A 24267-nucleotide genomic window follows, 5' to 3' on the forward strand; every position below is an offset into this window, starting at 1 on the left:
GATATGAAAGAGCTTACTTGGTTTGATAGACCTCCTACCGTACAACAACCAGAAAATCTCTTACCAGAAACTCATCACCTCATAGTTGGAGCTTCATTTGTTGGTAATTATTAATGAAGATGCCTATTTTTCTAGCAACAAGGCCAGATCATGTCAACACGAAGCCTTCTACATTGTAAATATGTAGAAGAGTGAAAATATAAAATAGGCTTAGAACAGCATACGTGTATTTGGACCTTTTTGAAGGACAACATCCTCAATTTTCCCCCAGGGGTATACTCTAGATGCAGTGTAGTGTTAGGCCTCTTTGGAATCAAATAATTCTGATAACTGTGTAGAATTTTTCAAATAATTGAACATTAACCCCGTATAATTCACATAAAAGTGTCAGGTCATCTCCTATCCCCAGCCTATTACCATTAAGCTGCAGAAATTCCTCTAAGCATGGCCTGCCTCCCCACCCTGGAATCATAAATGCAATCTTTTTTTTTTTTTTAACTTTTTTTTAAATATATTTATTGATTATGCTATTACAGTTGTCCCATTTCCCCCCCCACTCCACTCCATCCTGCCCACCCCCCTCCCTCCCACATTCCCCCCCTATAGTTCATGTCCATAGGTCATACTTATAAGTTCTTTGGCTTCTACATTTCCTATACTATTTTTACCCTCCCCCTGTCTATTTTCCACCTATCATCTATGCTACTTATTCTCTGTACCTTTCCCCCCCTCTCCCCCTGCCACTCCCTTAATGACAACCCTCATGTTCTAGTTGTTTGCCTAGTTTGCTCTCGTTTTTGTTTTATGTGTGGCCGTTAATAACTGTGAGTTTGCTGTCATTTTTACTGTTCCTATTCTTGATCTTCTTTTTCTTAGGTAACTCCCTTTAACATTTCATATAATAAGGGCTTGGTGATGATGAACTTCTTTAACTTGACCTTATCTGAGAAGCACTTTATCTTCCCTTCCATTCTAAATGATAGCTTTGCTGGATACAGTAATCTTGGATGTAGGTCCTTGCATTTAATCTTGGGTAATGTAATTATGATGTGCCTTGGCGTGTTCCTCCTTGGGTCCAGCTTCTTTGGGACTCTCTGAGCTTCCTGGACTTCCCGGAAGTCTATTTCCTTTGCCAGATTAGGGAAGTTCTCCCTCATTATTTGTTCAAATAAGTTTTCAATTTTTTGTTCTTCCTCTTCTCCTTCTGGCACCCCTATAATTCGGATGTTGGAACGTTTCAAGGCGTCCGGGAGGTTCCTAAGCCTCTCCTCATTTTTCCAAGTTCTTGTTTCTTCATTCTTTTCTGGTTGGATGTTTGTTTCTTCCTTCTGGTCCACACCATTGATTTGAGTCCCAGTTTCCTTCTCATCACTATTGGTTCCCTGAACATTTTCCTTTGTTTCTCTTAGCATAGGCTTCATTTTTTCATCTGTTTTTCGAATAGATTTAACCAAGTCTGTGAGCATATTGATAACCAGTGCTTTGAACTGTGCATCCGATAGGTTGGCTATCTCTTCGTCGCTTAGTTGTATTTTTTCTGGAGCTTTGAAGTGTTCTGTCATTTGGGCCTTTTTTTTTTTTTTTGTCTTCGCGCATCTGTTACTTTAAGGGGCGGAGCCTTAGATGTTCACCAGGGCGGGGTAATGCTGGTCGCAGAGCTGTGACGCTGTACGTGGGGGAGGGGCCGAGAGGGAGCAATGGCGCTGGCTTCACTCTCCTCTGCTTTCAATCTTTCGCTCCGCTACCCACAATCAAACTGGGCCACTCTGGTGCTGGTTCCCGAGTAAGTGGGCCTGTGCACACTCTAGGCCCCTGTGGGTCTCTCCAACAACCTCTCCTGTGAGGCTGGGAGTCTCTCCTGTTGCCGCCCCAACCCCCACGGGCGTTTTCAATCAGAGGTCTGAGGCTTTATTTCCCTGAGCTGGAGCCCTGGGTTACGCGGGTCTGCGAATGTAGTGCCGCCGGGGTGCTACCCGCCGCTCTGTCTGCCCCGTTCTCCGCCACTCTGAGTCCGGCCCTCTGGGTTTATCTGTGCAAATGTGGGGCCGCAGGGTCTGCTAGTGCTCAGACTGCCTGCGCCATTTGTCCCACACTCCGCCAGTCTCAGTCCCGTCACAGCCACGCGAGTCCTCTCCACCCCGGTGCCCGTCTCCGCCCCTCCTACCAGTCTGGATGAATGTTTATTTTCTATTTCCTTGGTGTTGGTCCCCCTTGCTGTTCGATTCTCTGTCAGTTCTGGTTGTGCGAGGAGGCGCAGTGTGTCTACCTACGCCGCCATCTTGGTTCTCCATAAATGCAATCTTTAAAAATCATGTGGCAGCAAGACCAGAGCTAATCTATATGGCTGAGGCCTCATAACTCAATTTTCCTCTCTTTTTTGGGAATTCTCCTCTCTTCTTTGGGAAGGCAGAAACTGGAAAAGAGACAGGGACTACGTTTTTATTGTTCAACCAGATTAGGTACACCCAAGGTTTTGTTATTTCCTAGATGTTGGTAAGCTTTTTGTTCCTGATGGAACATGGGTCACTTTTGTTTCTTAGTGTGGGGGTGGGGAGAGATGGTAATTTGAAGATGCTGTGGTAGGCAGGTGAACCTGGGCCCAGGATCAGAGGCATCTTGCATTACTATGTTATAGTAACATATTACACTGTAGTAATATGTTATAGTTATTTCACTAAGTGTAAGTATATCTTGTAGTATGTTGTAGTATTATGTTATACTATATCTCGTGATACAATATTGTAGTAATATGTTGTACATACACTGGTGTAGCCTCTAGAAAAAGAAGAAGCAAAGGATATCAGTAGCCTTCCCTGCCAGCCATTGATACCACAGTCATTATTTTTGCCATATTTATATAGACCTTGGCCCTTTCCACATGTGTGTGCCTCCAAGAGCTTAGAGTCTAGAGTCAAAGTAACAGTGCAGGGAGGCCTGCTTTCTCGGTGCCCAAAGCATGAAATTAAATGTGGAGAACTTTAAATCACCCTATCTAAGGCTTTAAATATTTATTGATAGAAGTCCTGTATGAAGCAATAAATTATGACCCAAGTTACATCTTACAGCAGCTTTTGTGAGTTATGTCAAGTGAGAGGGCCATTTGAAAGTAGAGGGCTGGGTGGAACATATCTTAGCCTTTGTAGGAGAAAGCAGCCACAGTAAGTGAATGGCCATGGCCATGTTCCAATAAAACTCGACAAAAATGTCTAGAGCTTGTGCTAACCATTATTTCATTTATCTCAATTGTACCATTGAGGTAATATCTCAATTTTACAATTGAAACAGTCTGAATGAATAACTTTTTAAAAAGATAGAGATAATAGCATGTTCTTTCTTTAGCATTCTTTCTTCTCTCAGGGAAGAAATTGTCCTGGCTCTGCCTCTTCCAGGATCTACCTTTTTCGGTTTTGTCTGAGTGTCAAACCTTTACTCTCCCTATTCTGAGGAAGTTCATTAATGCTTGTAGTAGCTTGTTCCTTCTACTCTTGGGCTTTTGTCTCTTTCTGGATTTCTTTATTCGGTGGGCCAACTTTCTACTCGTCTCAGTGGTGGTATTTGACTTCTTGTAAAAATAGTCATGCCGGGGGAGGTTGGAGTAAGGTAATGGGGCTGGGTGGGGTACAAAACCTCCTAGTCCTAAATCAGATGTCTCTCAGAAAGTTAAGCCAGTGACAGGAAGAAGGCAGTTAACTGGCTACTGGTAGGGTCAGGACCTGCTGTGATGCAATGTGGTCATAATGCCACAGTCACCATTATCCTTATACATTATAACAGCAGGTGTTGAAACTAGCCCCAAATTGAAGTCCATAAGCTTATAAATTTGAGTGCAAACCCCTTTTCCCTTTTACAATTCATTCCCTAAAATTTTCCTCCATTCCTTCTGCTTTTCAAAATTTTATCATTGTTCATGACTATGGGCTTTCAAAACATTCTCTAATTACAGCAGATTGTTTTATGCTAATAATGTATGTCCAGTTGACAGTCTAGGAGCCCACGATAGCCCAGAAATTTCTTTGACACACTATGCAGGCCAACATGAGGTGGGAAAAAAACATCTGGACTGTTGCAACCATTGAAGTCAGCAGCATTCAGGTGAAATCTGGATTTCTGACTTGGTTGCTCTTAAAATTTTGTCTGGCAACACTAGACTCCAATGGACAAGAATTGAAAAATACCTTTTAGATGCAGTTGGCACTCTTCAGTTTGACATTGTCTCCACAATCTCTGCTTGTTTCACTTAGATAACCAGACTGGATCTTGCAGACATTGATTCTGTAACGTTTGTCCTAAATCTTTGAGATCTCCCCCTACTGACACTGTTGGTTCCACTTCTCTATTGTCCATATTTATCAAACAACCCAGAATCCAGTGTGATATTCCAGGCAAGAGAAACAAGGATAAGAATCTGAGATTGTGTAGAAGACAGCTTTCTTTCTTTTGGATTCCAATTCAGATCCCTGGGACTACACATTACCAAGCCCACTTCATTACTAGCCACAGAATCTATATTTTCTCCCTAAAGCATCATTGAGGGGGAAAAAAGAAGAGAGCTAGCTGTTTCTCTAGATGTGCCTTGCATTCCATATTGGGAACGAGAGACTTGAAACAAATCATAGTCCTTCCACTCCTGGCACTCAGCATATTTTGGTGGGTATCACACTGTGGTCTATAAAACATGGTCCCCTTCTTCATAACCTGGAGCAGCAAGATAGTTGTTTTAGGCAGAGCAACTGCCTTAAACAAGGACTAGCCCCATGAGTCTTTTCCCAGTGTTGTAAATCCCTGGCCTGCAGGAACCCTGTTTGACTCCTGTCTCTTTGGTGTTTGATCATAATAATGGCAGTGATGGTGATAATGTTGTGTCACGGCAGCTCACTGAATTACTAGTTTGTGCGTGTCCTTAGCATTTCTCTCCCCCTTGTTTAAGGCAGATATCCATATTTTATTTTATTCCCTTGTTTTGAGTGAGAAACCAAATAAACAGAAGCTCACTGAAGATAATTTTCTTCCTGAGTTGTGATATTCAAAAACCTGAGCTCAAAAGGGTGTTACATTTTGGGGGTGACTTCATTTACCCTCCCATAGAGCCTGAGATGAGGACCCAAGCACAGGTTTTATACTGGGAAGTAGATTCCAGGAAGCAAGAGTGAGGGGATAGGGAGGGTGTATGGGACAGGGAAGGAAGAGAATAAGAGTGTGTAAACGCTGATTACTGCTGTAGGCAATTGAGGCTCAATCCTACTGGAAACCCTCTGAGGAACTATGTGAAATACACCCCAGCATTGTCCCTCTAGATTTTGGGAGACTAGGACATTTATCCATTGATATCCATTTCCTACTAGTTGAAGTCTTCCCTTGGAAATGTTAACTGTCCTCTTCCTGGCTAAGTATGTGGAAATACTTGCTCCCTGTTATTTATTCTCTGCCTTTTAGGGCCTTGGCCAAAAATGAGACAGGAAATATATCATTTTAACATTTAACATTGTGTATATGTAATCTATCTGCATGATATTATCTGCGTAATATTCTATTATTGGACTTATGTAACATTTAACCAATATCCTATACTTAGTGCATTTCCAATTATCTGCTTTTATTCAGAAATGTATACAAAGACCTATATATTTATACAGCATTATTAGTATTTTTATATTTTATTAGGACACAACTATAAAAGTAAAATTATAGGGTCAAAGAGGATCACATCCTGAATACTCTTAACATGTTTTCTCCTAATGGTTTTTAGAGAGGTTTTGTTGAGCCATCGGCCCATCAGTGGTGCGAGAGAACATTCAGGGTGAACAGTGTGATAACCTGGGAGTGGCTGACTAAGAGAGGTTGTAAAATCTTATTGCTTAGAGAACTTTTGGCAGAGTAGAGACTTCTATTTATTTAGGATAGGTTAGGGGGTTATTCTGTTCCAATACAAGAGGAATGAATGACATTCATCTGGGTTTCCTGTATCCGCCATTCTGAAAATGCTTCTTTACCCTATCAACTGAAAAGAGCACAAGCCCGCCCATGAGCACATGTTTGTACACGTGACACGCTTAGAACAGATTTGCAGAAAAGAGTCCCAATCTGGGGATATTTAATTAAGTCTTCAAAGGTTCTGGATTTACCATCCTTTGCTCACTCTTATTTTGTTTATTCATGTAATAAATGAATTACCAGGTGTTCTATGTTCAAATGTCCATGACTATGTGGAAAAGGATAAGCCAGATCAATGTTAGGATTCTTGGAATGTCAATATACATTACCAACTGCTTTGAGAAAGTTGAATAAAGAAAAGGCTTAAGCTATTGATCAATAGAATTGGAAGGGACTTGATTTCCCTCTGTTTCTTCTATTTCCAAGAATTCAACAAATAATCACAAAAAGAGGTTAAAAATGAAGATCAAGATGAAGAGGAAAAAACAAAGATTAAGATAACCCAAATTTCAGTTCAACCCCTGGGTTAATGAGAGGGTCACATTTCTTGATTAGAACTCAGCTAAAATATGAGTTATGGCGGCATCTGTATTTTCCAATGCCTCCTCTGTCTTCCTGTTTGACCTCCATGCCTCTTGTTTAACAGGCTCAGGGCACATTCATATCTGTCACCGACAAAAAATGGGCCTGGGTGTCATTGGAAACAAGGAAAACAACCTAAAAATTCTAAACCCCCAAATAAACTCTGACTTCTTTATTTCCTCTGAGGCTTGCCATTAAATCTTTAAAAAAGTTCTCAGTGAACTAGTTTGTCAGTTTCATGAAAGATCTGGGTAAACAACTAATATCTTACCCTTGTGGGCGCCCCACAAATCTGTAATACAGGCCATTCCTCCAGAACACCAGGGGGAGCTGTTGTGCTACCCAGTCCCAGCACCAAAATGGGTCCAAGCGGAGAGTGGATATAGAGATACATGTAACCAAACCATTAAGACACAAGGTACTTAAGATATACTAGTTTCAAAGTGCAGAATGTTTGAAACTGGCATGGCCCTAGAATTTCCAGAACTAATGGCGCCCAGTGCCCATCAGGGAAAATCAAGCTTCTTTCACATCTGGGCTCTCCCTTTAGTCCCAACCACTCACTGCAAGCATTTTGATTCATGATGAGGTCTACAGATAAAGTAAGTAAAAAAATGAAGCCCACCTAAAGTAATAGAGAAACTCTTAGAGGGAAAAGATGCAAGTAAAAACATCTCCTCCACAGTATAGCTTACATTCCATGCCTTCCAATTCCTGAATGTTTTTATTCATTGATATTTCCCAAGGGCCTAGACCTAAAAGTGGAATGGCAGGTGCTCAATCAATCCTTGCTGACTGATACTCTCCGACTAGTCCTGATACTCTCCGACTGCTGGTCGCTGGATTTTGTTTCCTCAGCTCTTAATGGTTGCCAGTGGGTAGGAGAAATAAGTAAGGTTGTACTAGCCAATCACTGGACTCCTTTCTATTTGAGATGTTCTATAGTTTCCATATTCAAGTGTCCTAAGTAGGGATTTTCTTTATTGTCTCCCAGAATAAACTAACACAAATATTAGGGAAAACCTATTGCTGAGCATACGTCCTAGTATGGACATGTTGAATCAAAACAAAATATCTCTTCCCAGTTTTGACTCCTAATTTCACGTTGCCCCTAGAAGTATATCCATTGCAGGTAATGTGATTCTAATGTTTCTGTAGGTTAATAAAGTTAACCCCTGTTTGCAAGGGAGCCCCCAGGTTGGCTCAGCCATGCTCCTTTCTGTTTCTCTCTCTTCCTCTATTTGCTTCCCGCTCCTATAACTATCACTTAACAATGCTTTCTCACCCTGGTAGTTTCAGCCAATAGCAATTAGTGTTCCAGTTTGCAGTTTTTCCAATATTTGCAGAATATCATCACCAGTTGGCTGGCACCACCTTCTCAGGGATCTGGGTCCCAGCTCCTCCAGCACAGCAGCCCCCTTTCAGAGCACTGAATTTCAGCTCTGTAGGTGTCCCCCTTCAAGCTTTTAATAATTCTAATATTTTTTAAGTTTTAATTATTCTAATATTCACTTTTGCTTCCCCAGACTCAGTGTTAGCTGCTTCTTATAATTGTTACCTCTTTGATACCTTAATATTCCTTTTGGCCTTTTTTGTTCTTGGTACTGAGTTAATTCTTTATATTAAATTGTCTATGTTAAAATAGCTGGCATGTTTTCTGTCTCCTGACACCAGGTCCTGACTGATATATGCCCTAGAACAGGGAACCAAGGTCTCCCCATGAAGTCATACACTCCCCCACACATACCAAGCTCTCTGGTTGTGTGCAGGTGACACGGCTCGATAGGCCCAAGGCAGCCCTCCCAAGGTGAGTCACCGGTATGGGGCCCTGGGGAAGAAAAGCACACCAAAGCTAGATCTGGTAAAGGGATCCATCTGTACAGAGCCCTGGTAGCCTCTGCTATGTGGACATAGAAAGAGCCAACTTACAACACACAGAGGCTTAGAGGGCCAGATGGGTGATTCAGGCAGTTGGTGCTCTGGGAAGCATTAGCCAAGTCAAGCAGAATCAGAAAGTTCCTGGAGAGGTAGACATAGAGAGGTGGACAGATCTTTCCAGGTTGGAAGACTGGTGACAAGAATGGTCAAGGCAAATCCGGGGCACAGACTCTACTTCGGAGAGGCCTCCTGCATGAGGCGAAGGAACTTGCTCGGGGCTGTCCTTTGCTTCTGTGTGTTGGCATAGATATGATGCCACAATGCCATCCTCAAAAGTATGTTTATGGTCCCAGGAACAAATCAGGGTTGAAACAAAAAGATTTGTTTGCTAAAGAAAGGGACCTGTCTTCCTGGGCTACCTTTAGATAATCCTGGGATATACCAGTCAGCTGGCTCCTCCTGGAAGAGATACGATTTAGTTTATTTTTTAGGTAAATCTGCAACTGATGCTAGGATGTCAGGCAGTACGGGTTTTAATGTATGATCTGCAGAAAGGGCTCCTTTCGATCCATGTTGTCCTAACTTCCGTAGCTAAACATCTAAGCAATTGGACCCCTTGTTTGAACTGCTACTGGGGATCTCTCCCAGACCTGACCAGGAACTGTATACATCCTCTTCCATACACAGCCACTTTTTTAGGATGGTCCCAGGTGCAAATATATTGGTTTGGGAAGCATATTCACAGCATCAAAAGGCACACAGGTTCTGGGTTGTTTAGTGGATGAAGCTGCCTTGCCTCGTGACTCAGTGTTTTCACGGCCAATGCACAAAGTCGCCATGGAGCTGCAAACACGTGAGCCATCCTGATGTCTTTCCTTGGTCCAGGTGAGAGAAGAGGAAAGGGATGGAAAAAGACAAGTGAAGGGTGTGTGGTGGTAAGGGGCATCTTGCAGAAGGAGGGGGTTTTGCTCCCTCCAAGTGTGAGTGGTGATTGGGTCCGGCTGGCACGCTCCCTCAGGTGGAAGGAGGCTTGGAGAAGCAGCCTTCATGCTGTGGTCATCACCTTCTCTAGGTCCTCCTGGTTTCGTGCCCAGTTGTGGAACATTGTGACTCTCAGTTCCTACTTGGCATGCATGGGGTTCGAGATTGGGATCCTTCTTTGTGCTTGACCGGGAGGATCCTTACAGCGTTGAAGAATGGAGCCACAAAGGGAGTGGGGGCAGGTTGAGGAAGAGAAGGACAAAAGGAGTGAGGCAGAAGAAAAGGATGAGAGGAGTAAAGAAAGGGAAGCAGAAGCAAGAGGCAAAGGGGTGGGAGGCCTGGAGGAAGGTAGGAGGAGGGGGCCAGGAGAGGACACACCAGGGCCTCTGTCCCCTCCCTCCTGTTCCCTTTTCTTCTTGCCAACACTGGGGGCACTTATCAACCACAGGCTATCCTGGGCCTGGGTGGGCAGGAAAACAGGTTCGGGGAGGGAGAAGCTGAGAGTGTTAGTTCTAGGGCCCAGGAGTCACTCCAGGCTGTGGGGAGACGGGTTCCTTGCCCCTGCCTGCCTCTGGGAGCACAGGCTGCCAGACCTGCTTGTCCTGGGAGCAGGCGGATTTCTCCTCCCCACCAGGCACAGTCACACACTGGCACACTGGCGAGCCAGTTGTCTGCCTTTTTTTTCATTCCGCCTTAGACCCCCTGTCCCCCTCCCCTTCTAATTCTCAGAAATCACTCCCATTGAATTCCAGGAAATGGCTGGTGCAACTTTGTAACCAAATCCCCTCCAATCCATTTGTATACCGGTTATACTCCTCTGCCCCTCCTGGTGTCCTTCACAGCTGGGTCCGGTTACAGAGAAAGAGGGACCAGGCCAGGCCCGCCTGAGACTCTCCAGGGATCACCTCTCCCAGATCTCCCTGCCCACAGCTGGAGGGAGTGGGACTGTGGGCTCTGGCCCCAAAGCTCCAGACTTCCCCTTCACTCTCACCTCGGGATGAAGGGCTTCTCTACCAGGAGCCCAGACCCTCCAGCTCACGCCTCAGTGAGGCTCACTGGCCTGTCCCTCTGTCCCTGGATCTAGGCTCAGCTCATCTCCCCCGGGCTGACCCTTTTCTAGGGGTTGTGGCTCTGAAATAGGGGTCAGAGGACACATTTCCATCATCCTCAGAGCAATCTTTGGTGTCCAGCTGGGTTGAGGGCAGCAGCTCCTTCCCTGTGTCTTTGTTTCTAGTCCTTTCCTCTTCTCTGTAGGCACACTTTTGACCACATCACATTCTGCGAGAGGTCAGGGGTGGGCAAGGTTTTTCCATAAAGGAAAAGATAGTAAATATTTTAGGCTTTGGAGGGCTGCATGTGGGTTCTGTGACATATTCCTTGCCGTTCCTCCCTCTCCCCTTACCCCTTCTTTTAAAAGCTAGAAAAAAGATTTCCTAGTTTAAAAGCTGTGCAAAGATAGGCCACGTCTGCATTGGGCCACAGTTTGTCAAGCCCTGGCCCAGGTGGTCTCTCAGGCTCTTACCTGTTTAACCTGACTTAAAAATCACTTCTGGGCCTGGATAGATAGAGCTGTACTACTCTCTAATTCCAACGAGCAGCTTGTGCCAGAATCCAATCAGTTTGGGAAACAGATCCCTTCTCTATAAATAGGAACCGGGTATCTCCCAAAGCAGGAGTTTCCAGTGTGTTTGTCTGTAGGACTCTGTCTTTAAGGACAAACACTGGTGTTCTGTGAAATACTCTTGGAGAAACTTTTATATATGAATCTTCTTTCAGCTCTGCTTTTGACTTTGGAGAATCTAATTTTTCATCTGGAATTTGTACCTTGTCCCCAGGAGCAAGCAATGCAAATGTCAGGAAGACAGACCTGTTTATTAAGCAAGTTCCTCTGGATAGGGAGAATGGGAGGCAGGGTCTCCTGCCAGAGGGTGTGTGGGACGTTGTGAGTAGGAGATGAGAGGCGCCCAACAGCCCGGGCAGGGAGTGTATCCCAGACCCCACATGAGTTGAAGAAACATGGGTGTTTTCTATTCTCCAGTCAGGGGTCTTGGAGAACTCATTCATTATCCTCCATGAAATGGAAAGTGGTCCTCACCAGCCCCAAGACCACCCATGTGGGCACATGCAGTTGGGGCAGAGTCAGGTAACCACCCCAAGAGCCAGGTTGCTGTGGCAGAGAGTGTATGTCAAGTTCAGGAGACCTGAACTCTGTTTTTAGCTTTACTAAGAGTTAGCTGGGCAGGTTGGACATGTCTCTTTTCTTCTTATCCCAACAATTCTTGCCTGCTGCACTAGGAGAATGTGCCTTGGGCTAGCTTCATGATGTGACAGGTGAGAGAAAGCACGTGTGTCTGGAAGGACACCTGCAGAGCAGAAGGGATTTTCACCGAGCAATCTCCTGTGGAGAGCCCAAGACCCACGGTATCCAGCCCAGCAGGGGTCAGTGGTCACTGGCCATTTCTCCCCTGTGGGAGCTGAACCTCAGAATCATAACCCACAGTCTCTGAGTTACCTTCCAGATTTCATGGGGGAGGTACAATGGGAGCTGAGAGAGAAAGAATATGATTTGATGCAGGGCCATCCCTGCTCAGGGACGTTTGTGGGGTTTTGCAAATTCTTGATATGAAAGCCATTGAACTCACTGGAAATTCAGAGGGCAGGAGTTGGATTGCCAGGGTTCCCCTCTGTGACTCAGGTTGACATTGGGACTGGGGCAGGAGGTGGCTTCCTGTACAGCCTGGGTGACTAATAGTGGCTGGGGCAGAATTTGTCAGCCCTATGGGGCAGGTGACTGTGGACGTGGGACTTACTACTGAGAGGGCAGTAAGTGTGGAAGAGGGCCACAAGAGAGAGGTGGTGAGCTGGGATGTTGAAAAAAAATGGATGCCATACTATCATCAGATTGAATACTCTGCTCAAATCTAAGTCCAGGGAAGATGGCAAAGAGAAAGAACCAGAGAGGTAGGATGTAGGAAGAAAGCTAACAAAGAGTAAAGGGATTGGAATGCGAGCAGATTAATGGTTTAGAGCTGAGTGTTAAAACAAGGTCCTCATCTGTTTAATCCAACATCAAGGTTAATGGAGAGAACGGAGCTGATCCCAGGCAAATGTGCAGGTGAAGCTGGGCATTCCTTTCCCTTTCAGGGACTTAGGAAACTCGTGCAGGAAGGGGGCTGCTTAAACATTCCTTAGTCCAACTTCTGCCCACCGCAAATTGGGACAGTGAGGCCCAGGGAGGTCCCACATCTCATTACTGACACCTCAGTGCCTAGGCTGCGTGACTGAGGGGAGAGAGAGCATCCCTCTTCCTCTGAGGGGCTTTCTTAGCTGTAGTGTCTCCTGTGATCTTTGTTTTCTACGAGTAGTGAGGGTGATGGATCTGAGGGTGTGGTAGGTTTCCTGTAGGGCCTCTAGCAGTGGTCCTCAAAATGTGGCTCTCGTTCCAGCAGCATCAACACCACCTGGAAACTTGTTAGACACGCAAGTTCTCAGGTCCTTCCTGACCTACCGAATCAGGAATCTGGGGGTGGGGCCCAGCCACCTGTGTTTTCATTTGCCCTTCAGGTGGCTCTGATATTCCCTAGAGAAGGAGAGCTGGGCCTAGGGTATCCAGGTGAGGCGTGGAGGGAGGTCCTGTGTCCCCAACCTTGACTGGAAAGCACTTGAGGCCCTTTGTGGAGCAGCAGACATGGCTTTTAGAGAACTCTCTCTGTTCTCCCCTGCTCTCCCCACCAGCTACAGTGTCCCTTAAGTCTCCTTTCCATCAGGCACATCCCATAGTCACCCCTCTGGGCCTGCAGCCTTATCTGCTGGTCCCAGATAAAGAGTGAATTGGTCTAATCAGTCCGACTCGCCTGGCTGACTCCAGGGAGGTCTGCTCTGGGTGCCACCGCCAGAAATGGAGCAGCTCATGTGGTTGACTCCCCATCCCCCACCCTGCAGGCCTCTTGCCACCGCCATCTCTCCCAGAAAACACCAGTCCTAGGTCGGGCTGTCCCTCCTTCCCAATCAGCCCCTAGCAACTTTATTCCTAAGAGAGATAAGAGGTGACTATCTAGAGCTTCTGTGGAAATCACAGTGGCAAAAGCCTCTGTGTAAAGGTCAGGCTGTCTTATGGGTGGCTGCTGGCGAGGGGTGGTGGTGGAGAAAGAGGAATAGACTGAAACTCCTCCAGCCTGCCACAAAACAAAACAATATGTCTTTGTATCACCCAACAATATTGCAAGAAAACTGACACTTTGAATTATTGCTAACTCCCTGCTGTTTTTGAGGATTTGGACCATCTTTGAAGCCACTGCTTTGCTTATTATTACAATGCCTGGTTAGGTAAATCGATAGGGGAGAGCCTCCCCACAGTGCAGCGAGGTGGAAACAGTCTCAGAAACATGTGTTGACTTTCCATAAGGCTCTGAACAAGTCCTTGGCTGGAGCAGGGACCCCAAGCCCCACTGCTGGTATTGTGCTGGGAACCAGGACTAATGCCCATGAAGGCCCCATCTGCGAGGGAGGTCGGCTAATGGGCCAGATGTACCTCCCAGATGTTTCTCCCAGGCTCAGCCTGTGTGGCACAGGGGCTCAACTAAAGGGATTTTTAATCCTGGGGAAAATGATTGTCATTCAGGGCTGGCTCAAAAATTGGCAAAGTCTTCTGTGAGTGAAACCAAGGAGTAGAGCCAAAGACAGAGGGGTTTCCATGAGATCCTGGGCAGCAGCCTTGGGGCAAGGTGGGGCTGCACCTGGGGAACAAGGGCGGACAGGGGCTGTCAGATCATGTAGAGGCTGAAAGTGTGCTTGTCTGGGGTGTCCTTGTTCTGCAGCCCACCGTGGTTCCTTCCTGTCTCTGGGTCTGAGCTTCCTTCAATGTCCACCTCCCTGCTCCATAACCGAAGGGAAGGTAGACCTGAGTGTGTGAGGAAGGATCTGGCCAACTGCCAAGTTCAGGGTGAAGGAGGACAGCTCCTGAGGAAGATGAGTTTAGGAGGTGCCTGTCTGTATGTCTGAAGTGAGCAGGGGCAAACTGGGAGTCCAGGGTGTGTTGGGAATATGTTTTTCTTTCTAGGTGTCAGATGACTCTTCTCAGGCAGAGCCTTGTAGGAGCAGAGGGATCTTCCATGGTTGGGGCAGGGGGAGGCCTGGGGCCCCACCCCTTCAGCTTCTCCATCACCTTTCTCAGTGACTTCTGAGGCACCTTGGAGGATCCCAAGGATTCCATAGAACCCAGTTTAGAAACCCCTGGGAAAGCCTAATTAATTTGCAAATTATTAGGCAAACTAGGGTGCCTGTGCCTCAGTATGAGCTCTCAGGTGGCTCTAATTGCTCCCTCAGGAGTCTGGCCAGGAGCAAGTGGTTGAGAGCCCTGTTTATTTGGAGAGCCAGGTCTGCTGCTCCACTGTCCAGGGCTTGGCCTGGACCGAGGTGAAAGCACCTACCGGGACAGGTACCCCCAGTAGCTGGGGGAGCCATTTCCCTTAGAGGCCAGAAGGGAAGAGGAGTTGACAATGCAAAGAAGCAGGAGCTAAGCCAAGAAGAGCAGCTACTTTTCTGGATCAGCCTTTGCCTTCCTCTGATTTTCCCTACTTGGCTCTCGATAACCCAGACTTTGAAGTGGTATTCCCACAGCTGCCTGACAGAACATCAGGCTCTTTGGACCTTCCCTTAGTACTCCTACCCACTTCTTTTCCCTTCCATCCACAAAGCAGGTGTAGCAAACACCAAAGCCTGTCACCCCTTACTGGTGACTTGCAGCAAAGACGAACACACCCAAGGTCCTGAGAAGTCCTGGATGAAAAAAGCCTGTTTTTGTTTGCATAACCATACCTAACTCTTTTTCAAAAGAAGCATCTGTTTAATATCCATAAAGATTAGGTTCTGTGTCAGGTTCTTCCTTCTATTAAGTCAAGTCTGTTTACTCATAAGCATTCTCCACCACTGGGATTCTTCTTTGCTGTTCATTGGGTCTCTCCCTTAATAGAGTTTAATTTCAAGAGCAGGAACTTGGTTTAACTGAGAACAATATTTATAATTAGCACACTGTGGACAATCGATATTTGTTGAATGGAAGTGTCAGTGTCTGGTCTACGTGCTAGAGAAGGCAACTGTCTGTCCCATGCCTTTACCTGTGCTGTTCCTCCTACCAGGAACGTCCTCACTGTCTTCTTCTCTCCCCATTGCATGCCCATTGCTCCTCTCCAGTCTCTTACTCACTCTGTCTGTGGAGTCTTGTTGGCTACCCACCACCTGCCACCATCTGTCCTTGGCCACGCTCCCTTTGGACACCTGTTCCTACTTTATCAGACCTTGCTAACTTGGCTTTCTTCTTTGGGTAAATTAAGGAGAGCAAGTTCAATTCAGGGAGCAGCCTGAACTCCGGTAAACTAACTGGGTCAGCCTTGGATGGGTGCTGAAGAAAGAGATAATCACACACCCTGCTGCCCAGCACGGGATCAGCTCCTTCTGGGTCCCAAGAGCCGACTGCTAAATTTTCAGGGATTTTTTCAAGCTCATTGTCAAACACAGCCCTCTGCTAAATCAGAGTTGAACACAATTTTCAGGGATTTTTTTTGAGCTCATTGTCAAACACAACCCTCTGCTAAATCATGGTTGAACTGCAACCATATGCTTGCTACAGATACAAGAGTTTGGCAGCAATCTATGAAGCATTCTGTGAGAATTAATTGGCTATATGGAATTTACAATAAAGACTCTTGTGCATTTTATTATTATTTGTAAATTGCTTTGTATCAGCAAAGTTTATTTTATGTATCTGCACACTCCCCCCTGCCTTCCCAAGGAGAGCCAGTTGTTAAACTTTGCCAGCACCCTGTTGGCCAGCACCCTGCAGTGGGACTGTCCCATGTTCAAGTGCTTTATTAGAGGAGAGCCAGGTGCTGTGTAATCAGGGGGAAGAGGCATTTGCTTGGCCCCATGGGGTTGGAAAACTCTTCCCAGAGTTGGTGAGCTGAGTCTCAGGGCTAGAAATAAACTTACAGGATGGGCACGGGGAGGCCCATTGACTTGCTCACAATCACAGACTTTGCTGGTGGCAAAATTAGTTTCAGAACCCCATTCCCTGGTACATGCCACACCAGCATTCGGGCCTCCTCCATGATCTCCTGGCCCCCCTGATACACTATTTTCCTTCCTGGTTCTCATGGGCTGTGCAGATGTTCTCAACCTCTTTCTCCTGGGCCTTTCCCAGGAGGGGGAAGGGAGGCAGGAGGGGAAGGGGTGGGCAACATCCACAGGAACCTCATTCGGAGGGGCACTCTGAGGCAACATCTGCCACAGCTGGGCTCCCAGCCGTCCAGACACCCATCAGTCACGCTCTGGCAGATGCATACAAATAAATCAGTTCACAGCAGGAAAGGACTTGGAGAGTTCCAAGTCTAGTGAAACCAGATCTGGTCTGGATGGACAGAGAGAAACCATGTCTAAGAGAGCCAGGAGGGGCAGGGCCCCAGCCAGACCTGGGTGCTGGTGCTCTGAGGGGAGCCCCAGATGCTGGTCCCCAGGGAGGGTCTTCCTGCACCTTCCCCTAGGGTACCCTCTCATCCTCTTCTTCCTCAATTGGACTTTAGAGCAATTGACTTGGATGGGCTCCGTGTGTGAGGGCAGGCAGCTGTCCAGTGCTTACCCAGGTTTCTAGACCTGCAACTACGAGTCACTGTGGCAGCCATTGGAGGGCTGCAGGGCAGGGTGAGTCACTGTCTTGTGTTGATGAGGTTGCCAGTCCCGGGCATGGCTCACCTGTCGACAGGCCGGAGGAATTTGAAGCCCACTATTTTTTTGTCACCAGAGTTGGGCATTGAGAAGAACTGTGGTGTTCCAAACAGACATTCAGACATGGGCTGGCTTATTTTCAAGTCACAAAGAATCCAAACATCCCCTTCTCAGGAGCTTTCCTTCTGGGCCACCATATTTCTTTTTATTCTGGGTCATGAAATACAAGGGCTCTTTATAACATCTTTAAGTGAGGTGTCCCAATATCTCTAGTCTATGTCCCCATACCACAAGGGCAGTGTGTAGGTTATTTCTGTGGTCTAACTGAAATATCTTTAACTATGGCTACAGAACATACTTTCTTACGACAAACTAAAAAAAAAACCCACAAACCCTTGAGTTTAAGGTAGCTTGCTCCTGCTCATGCAATTTTTATTTCTCAGATCCAGAGGAAAATCTAAGTCTTATTTTCCTTCCACCTGGGAACTGCCACTTGTACTGGTCGGGGAGTAGCAGCAGGGGAGAGCTGAGTTGTTCAGGTTCATGGGAAGGTAAGATGGGGCAGCTGAGCTTTGGATCTGGAAATCCCGGCCTGGGGCCCAGGGTCCAGTAGTCCAGAGACATAGCTAGAGCATTACAGGAGAGTGGTCTGGGAGCACTTTGTCCAGGGAAGAGCCAGCTCACTGTCTGCCCTCTTATTGATGTATGGACTCCAGGCCACTGCTTTCTAGCCAGGAGCCACATGAAACAAACCTGTCTTGTTACTCACTTCCTAGGCAGCCTACTGGGAGCTGATTGCCGCCAGAGAGAGGCCAGACGCCAGCAGGTGAACAGTGCCCCCGATGGACGCTTACCTCACCCGGCTGGCATCAGGACTGACTCAGAGGACAGGGTCTCATATCACTGCTGCCTCCCGTGCTCCCCTTGGCAGTTACCTCTTGGATGATAGACTAGGCCAAGCTCTGCCGCACTTACATAATGAGACCTGATTGCGCCTGGTGTGCCCACGCTGGCGCAGTCCAAGAATAAAAGCCATTGACCAACAAAGATTAGAAATGCATGTTGTGGGGTAGAAAACAGGCAGGTCTTATGGCAGAAGGTATTGCTAATGACAGAGAGGGGCAAGAACTCTGCTGAGGCCTTTTCTCCCCTTACCCAGAATTCCTCACATGACCTGATAAACTCATCCATGACAAGACTTTATTATACACAGGCAATGTGGATAGTTAGAAAATATTTTTGAGTGGGTTACATGGTGGCTTTTAATGGAGAATTGCCAGATGCAGAAAAGAAAATTATGGATGTTGGTTCCATTTGAATTTCAGATAAATAATGATTTTTTTTTTAGTCTTAAGAATGTCCCAAATATTGCACAAGACATACCTTATACTAAAAATCTGAAATTTAAATTGAAGTGGGCATTTTGTATTTTATCTGGCAACCCAATTTTAATGGTCACTTAAATATGAGAACATCATTTTTATTATTACTAAGATTGGCCCCTTATTGGAATACCACAGTTTGTTATCCAGGAGGACACCCTAGAAGAATGTTGAGAGGTGACTTCCTGGGTGGATTTGAAGTTAATTCTGTGGAACTAACTAGGGGATTAGCGGGGATGGGTCAAACTAGAAACCATAGAACCCGTCCAGTTTGTGTAACTACTGCATTTCTGGCCATTGGCTTTTATTGTTTGATGGCTCGTGGTTGCTCTGTTCTGTTTTTATTTCATTTTGTTGTGTTTTCCACTCCTTTCTGCCTTTGTGTTTCAGTCTGTTTAGTATCCATCGACCTATCTTCAAGTTCATGATTCTTTCCTTGACTGTGTTGAGGTTACGGATGAGTCAGACACTGCCTTTCAGCAGTAACTCTTTAGAAATGGATGAGATTGTAGCTGTAAGGGACCAGCCATAAGAAGGAAATTTCTATGATGGAGGATGTGGAGTCCTGGGAGAGAAGACTGAGGGAATCTGGTCTCCAGACACAGCTTCTATGGAGTCCTGTGCGGGGGAAGGCAAGTTTCCAGGTGGGTTGCGTCTTTATTAGTCCAAGCATTTCATCTACTTTGCTTTAGAAGTGAAAGGAGGGGTTTTCTTGCTCTTTTTCTTAAGGTGCTAAGGTAAATCCCACACGGAAACTAGGTAAAGCCTTAAGACAAATAAAAGGTAAGCAAGTAATAAAGCAAACAAACATTAAAAGGACGGTCAAGGTGAGGAGATTCCCACCCTAGGAAAGAGTCAGATGTAAGGGAAGGCTAGATGTGCTGGTCTGAGGCCTCTCAGGACCTGGCTCCATTGTGGTCACAGTGCTGGGTCAGGGAGTCTTGCAGAACCAGAAGACTAGGAAGGTCCTGGAGGTAATGGTCCATATTCTAAAGACCACAGATATTTTGTTTGGAATCATGACAGATGTGCTTTGCTCATATTTATTGAGTGTCTGCATTTACTGAGGTAACACCCTGTGGTAGTAACTCTGGGGACGGTAATGTTAAATAGAAGTCAGCCTCTGCATGGGGTAACCTTTAGTCAAGGAATACTTAGAATCCTTTCCCCAGATCTTTGCATTAATAGTCTTTTTTTTTTTAAATTTTTACTTTAGTCATTCAACTTTCAGCTTGAATATTAACTACTATGACAGGCCTTTCTAAAAATCTAAACTAACATATTCCCTTCATCATTTCACATAGTCCTATTGCAGTCATAAAGACCTAGTATTTTCTTGTTTATTTGTTGACTTATTTGCTCATGGATTATCTTTCCCTTCTGGAATGTGAGCTCTGCAAGGACCTGTAGCAGGTTTCCTCCTCACATTCCCCGTGTATTTCCCTTGTCTGGCAAATAATAGGTACTCAATACATTTATTTAGTCCATGAAGAAAAGGAAAATTTGTTGGTCACAGTTTTGCTGCTTTACAATGAACTAATATTTGACCTACAGAAGATTCCAGAACTTCTTTTAACATTCTGTTGTGTTTTTGTCCAATTTCTTCTATAATAATTTAATAAGTGTTATGCAAAAACAGAAGGCAGAATAGTCTCAGGCTGGGGGACTTTAGAGGACCGTGTCTGTGTAATTCTTGTTTTACAGTCAGGGCTTAACAAATGCTTTTCTGACTGATTGATTAATTAAGGTTTAAGCTCGGGGAGGTTCTGACACAGTGGGACATTCCTTTGTGACCTGCTATTCCTCTCTCCCCTCCAGTTGTTCTGAACAACAGTTCTGTGTGGTAAATGAGTGTTTAGTTCCTGGAAACCTTAAAGTAAAAAAGAACATTAATTTATAAAATAAAAATCCACGGGAAAATGTTTATCAAATTGAAAAGGCTATAACTTCACATTTAAACTAATCTATTAGTGGTAATGCTTTGTGAAGTGTATCTCTTACAGGAAATAACTATGATTTTAGGCACCCAAACAAATAATAAAATCCAGCATTGGTTGTCAGTTCTGTTAAGTCTCTCTCTGAGTGCCTGGCTGAGCTGCCAGAGGAAGCAGGGTCCTTTGCAGCTTGCAGGTCAAAGGTCCTGTGTCTACAGGTGCTAGGGTCACAACAGAATTTGACCTCAGATCTTTCTAAGTTAAACAGATCTGACTTTTTGTCCCAAAGTAATAGGACAAAGGAGTGTGGTGGGGGTGGGGAGAGAGAGAGCGGTAGAGAAAATTGATTAATTATTCAGTTATTTATTCTACTACATTTATTAACTTCGTGCAAGGGCCAACACATTGCTAAGACTTGCAGGGCCTAGCAAGATAAATCATATAAGGTGTCTGACCCTGCACAGTGGTGCTTAATAGGGAAAGGACACAGGTGCTGGAGTTGGTTTAGGGGAAGGTAATGGGCTTGGATGGAGATATGTTGCTTTTGAGAGGCCAGCAGGACATTGAGTTGGAGTCCCAAGCTGTCAATTTACCAGCTATAAACACGACCTTTTCCTCTGGGCTCTAGATTCACAAATACAACTGCCTGGCTAATGTTTCTTCCTTGACATTTTAAATACAATGTGCCCAAAGCTGAATTTCACCCCCATACATACCTCCTCTCTATTGTTCCCACTCAATGTGAATGGTGCTGCCAATGGCCTAAGATGAAAGCCCAGGAGCCTCCCTGACTTCTTCGCCTCCTCGGTTCTCCATTTCCCACTCACCCCACCTCAAGTCCTGTTGATTTCACTCCAAAATGTCTCCTGAATCTTCATCATTCTTCTTTTGGTTTTAAGTCCTGGTCTAGACTTGCATCATTTCCCATCCAGTCTCCTGCAACCACCCCTCCTCTCAGTGGTCTGCCTGCAGCCACTCTGGCCTCTGCCTCCATTCTCTCCAGGTCACACAGCAGCCAGTGACGTTTAAAAATTCTGATCTGATTATGCCAAGGTCCACAGTGCTCCTGTTAGCAGGCTTCAGTGGCTCTCTTTTGCTCTTAGGAAGGTGACCAAATTTCTAACACAGTTTCCAAAGCATACCAGGTCTGACCCTTCCGGCCTCCCCTCCTGTTTTAACCACATGGACCTTCTTCAGCCCCATCCTTGCCTTTCTTCTTCTGCAGGGTTTTTGTAAATGCTGTCTGTATTAAGCAGAATAATGACTCCTCAACGATGTCTATATCTGAATCCCCCAGAACCTATGAATCTGTTGCATTACATGGCAAAGGGGAAATAGGCTTGTAGATGGAATTAAGGTTGTTAATAAGATGACCTTAACAGGAGAGATCATCCTGGATTATCTGGGTGGGCCCAATATAATCATAAGGAGAAAAACAGAAGAGAAGGTTGGTGTGATTACTTAGGAGGGCTCAAGTCATCATTGCAGGCTTCGTAGATGGAAGGGAAGAACGAGCCAGAGAAGACAAGCAGCTGCTAGAAGATAGAAGAGGCAAGGAGTCTCCAAAAAGGAATGCAGCCCTGCCAACACCTTGATTTGAGCTCAGCGAGTCTCATGTCACTATTCTACAGAAGCGTATGATAAATGTCTATTGTTTTAAGCCACTATGTTTGCGGTGATTTGTTATAGCAGCCACAGGAAACTAACACATTCTGTCCTTTCATTAGATTCACTTCTTTCCCTTTGTTGTCTAGTTAACTCTTAGGATTTTAGCTCAAAAGCCTTTTTGTCAAGATCCCGCTGTCTAGGTTTTAGCCTCGTTTTGTAATAGACATTCATACCTTTGTCTTCCTTTCCTTTTAAATAGATTTAAAAAAAATAATTCTAGCTGTGTGTGTGTTTACATGAGATGCAGTAGAGTGTGTTTGTTAAAAGCACAGATGGACCCAGGAGCCCAATGACCTGGGTTTTTCTCCTGCCTCCACATCTGTTATCCGTGTGGCCATGTACAAGTCACTCATCCTCTCTGCATATACCTTAGTTGTCTTGCTAGTAAAACAGGAATAATAATAGTACCCATCGCATAAGGCTGTTGTAACAAGAACTACGGGAGTTCATAAAGTGCTAAGAGCAGAGTCTGCGTTGTAGTAAGACATTTCAGTATTCACTGTGAATGCTGATTACCGCCTGCAAGATTATTCCCTCTTTGAGAACAGGAACTGAGGCAGCTTCTTATTGCCAGTTTATTGTCAACTGCACAGGATTTGACATATTATAGTAGATGTTCAACATATACATAGAGAATGAATCAATCAATGAATGAAAGAATGGATTCAGAATTGGAGCTTGTTAGAGGATGGGTGTGAAAATACATCTTAGAAATGACTTTTTCCAAATTCTTTATGCTAAAGGCAGGATTTCTTAACCTTGGCATGGCTGACTTTTTGGTCTGGATAATTCTTTGGTGTGGAGGCTGCCCTGTGCATTGTAGGGTGTTTAGCAGCATGCCTCATTTCAACCCACTGGATGCTACTAACGCCACCCCACACCACTTGTGGTAACTAAAATGTATCCCGACATTTCCACAAGTCCAGAGGGTGGGGGTGAGTGGGAACAAAATCAATCCCGAAATCTGGCTGCAGCCATCACACCAAATAGCAACTGTGAGTGTGGGTGAGCAGTGAGCACAATGCTGCCCATCCCCCTCTTGTCCTGGCAGGTCCCAGAAGTACCTGCTGCACTGACCCCAGCAACTTATCTGCAGCAGCTCAGCTGCTCAAGGTCTCTGACAGTGAGAGTATGATTTGGTGTGGGAAGGACGGTGGGACTGCCCTTCTTAAAGCCACAGTATCATCCTTTTCTGAAAGTGGGACGGGATTATCTCAAAGCAGATAGTTCTGGAACTTTTCAGAAGACTGATTTCTATGCTAATCCAAATGCCAGAAAGATCTGAATAAATGGGATACAATTTTGGATAAACAGCTGACCTTCACCTTTGTCTTCCTTCATATCAGTTTAGAAACAAAAGGAGCTCATTTATTCCCCTCCCCGCTTCCCCCTCACCCCTATCACAAAGTGGTTCTCTTTAAATTCTGTTTATTCTCAGAAAAGAGTTACTTGGGTAAAACATGAGAATTTCCTGTAATGAGGGCAAAAATGGGTGATCGAAGGGGATGGTAAGAATCCTCTTTCCAGAGAGTTTTTGGTTTTTTTTTAATTTATGAATTATTTCTGGAATTTTCCTTTTTAAAAAATTTCTTTATTGTTATTCAATTACAGTTGTCTGCATTTTCTCCCCATCCCTCCACTCCACCCCAGCCAAATCCACTTCCCTCCCCAGAGAGTTTTATAAAAGGATAGGAGTGTCCTTCCAACGGACTGGCCTTGATAGAGGTGGGGATAAGCCTGGGGAGTCTCTGCCTGCATATGGCTGGGAGGTTCAACAAGACAGGCCAACACCAGCCCTTAGCACTGAAGACCCACAGTCCTCTTCATGCCTCTCCTTACCCTGTGACCTACAGGTCCTTGCTCAGTAAAAAGAAACCTGAAAACAGAGTTTAAGTGGGAAGCAAGAGAATTCTGTTTTCTCCTAAAATTCATTCTGATGGGGGAGTGAATCAAGAACAAAGTAAAAGGTGCCCCAAAGAACACAGGAAAAACCAGTTTTTCCACTTTCTGAGGCAGCTGGAAGGATGGGGGAGATAAACTGAAGTTGCCCAGGCAGACTGGAAAAAAGGGAGCCCACACAGAGGGCTGAGTCTATTTTTAAAGTGGAGGTGGAGCCAAGTTAACACTGCAGGTCTTGTGCTCCCAAGAGAGGCCTGGTGACAGGTCACCATTGCCAGGGATCATTCTCATAG

The sequence above is a fragment of the Desmodus rotundus genome, chromosome 2 (assembly GCF_022682495.2).
Source record: "Desmodus rotundus isolate HL8 chromosome 2, HLdesRot8A.1, whole genome shotgun sequence".
In the NCBI taxonomy this organism is placed as follows: domain Eukaryota; kingdom Metazoa; phylum Chordata; class Mammalia; order Chiroptera; family Phyllostomidae; genus Desmodus; species Desmodus rotundus.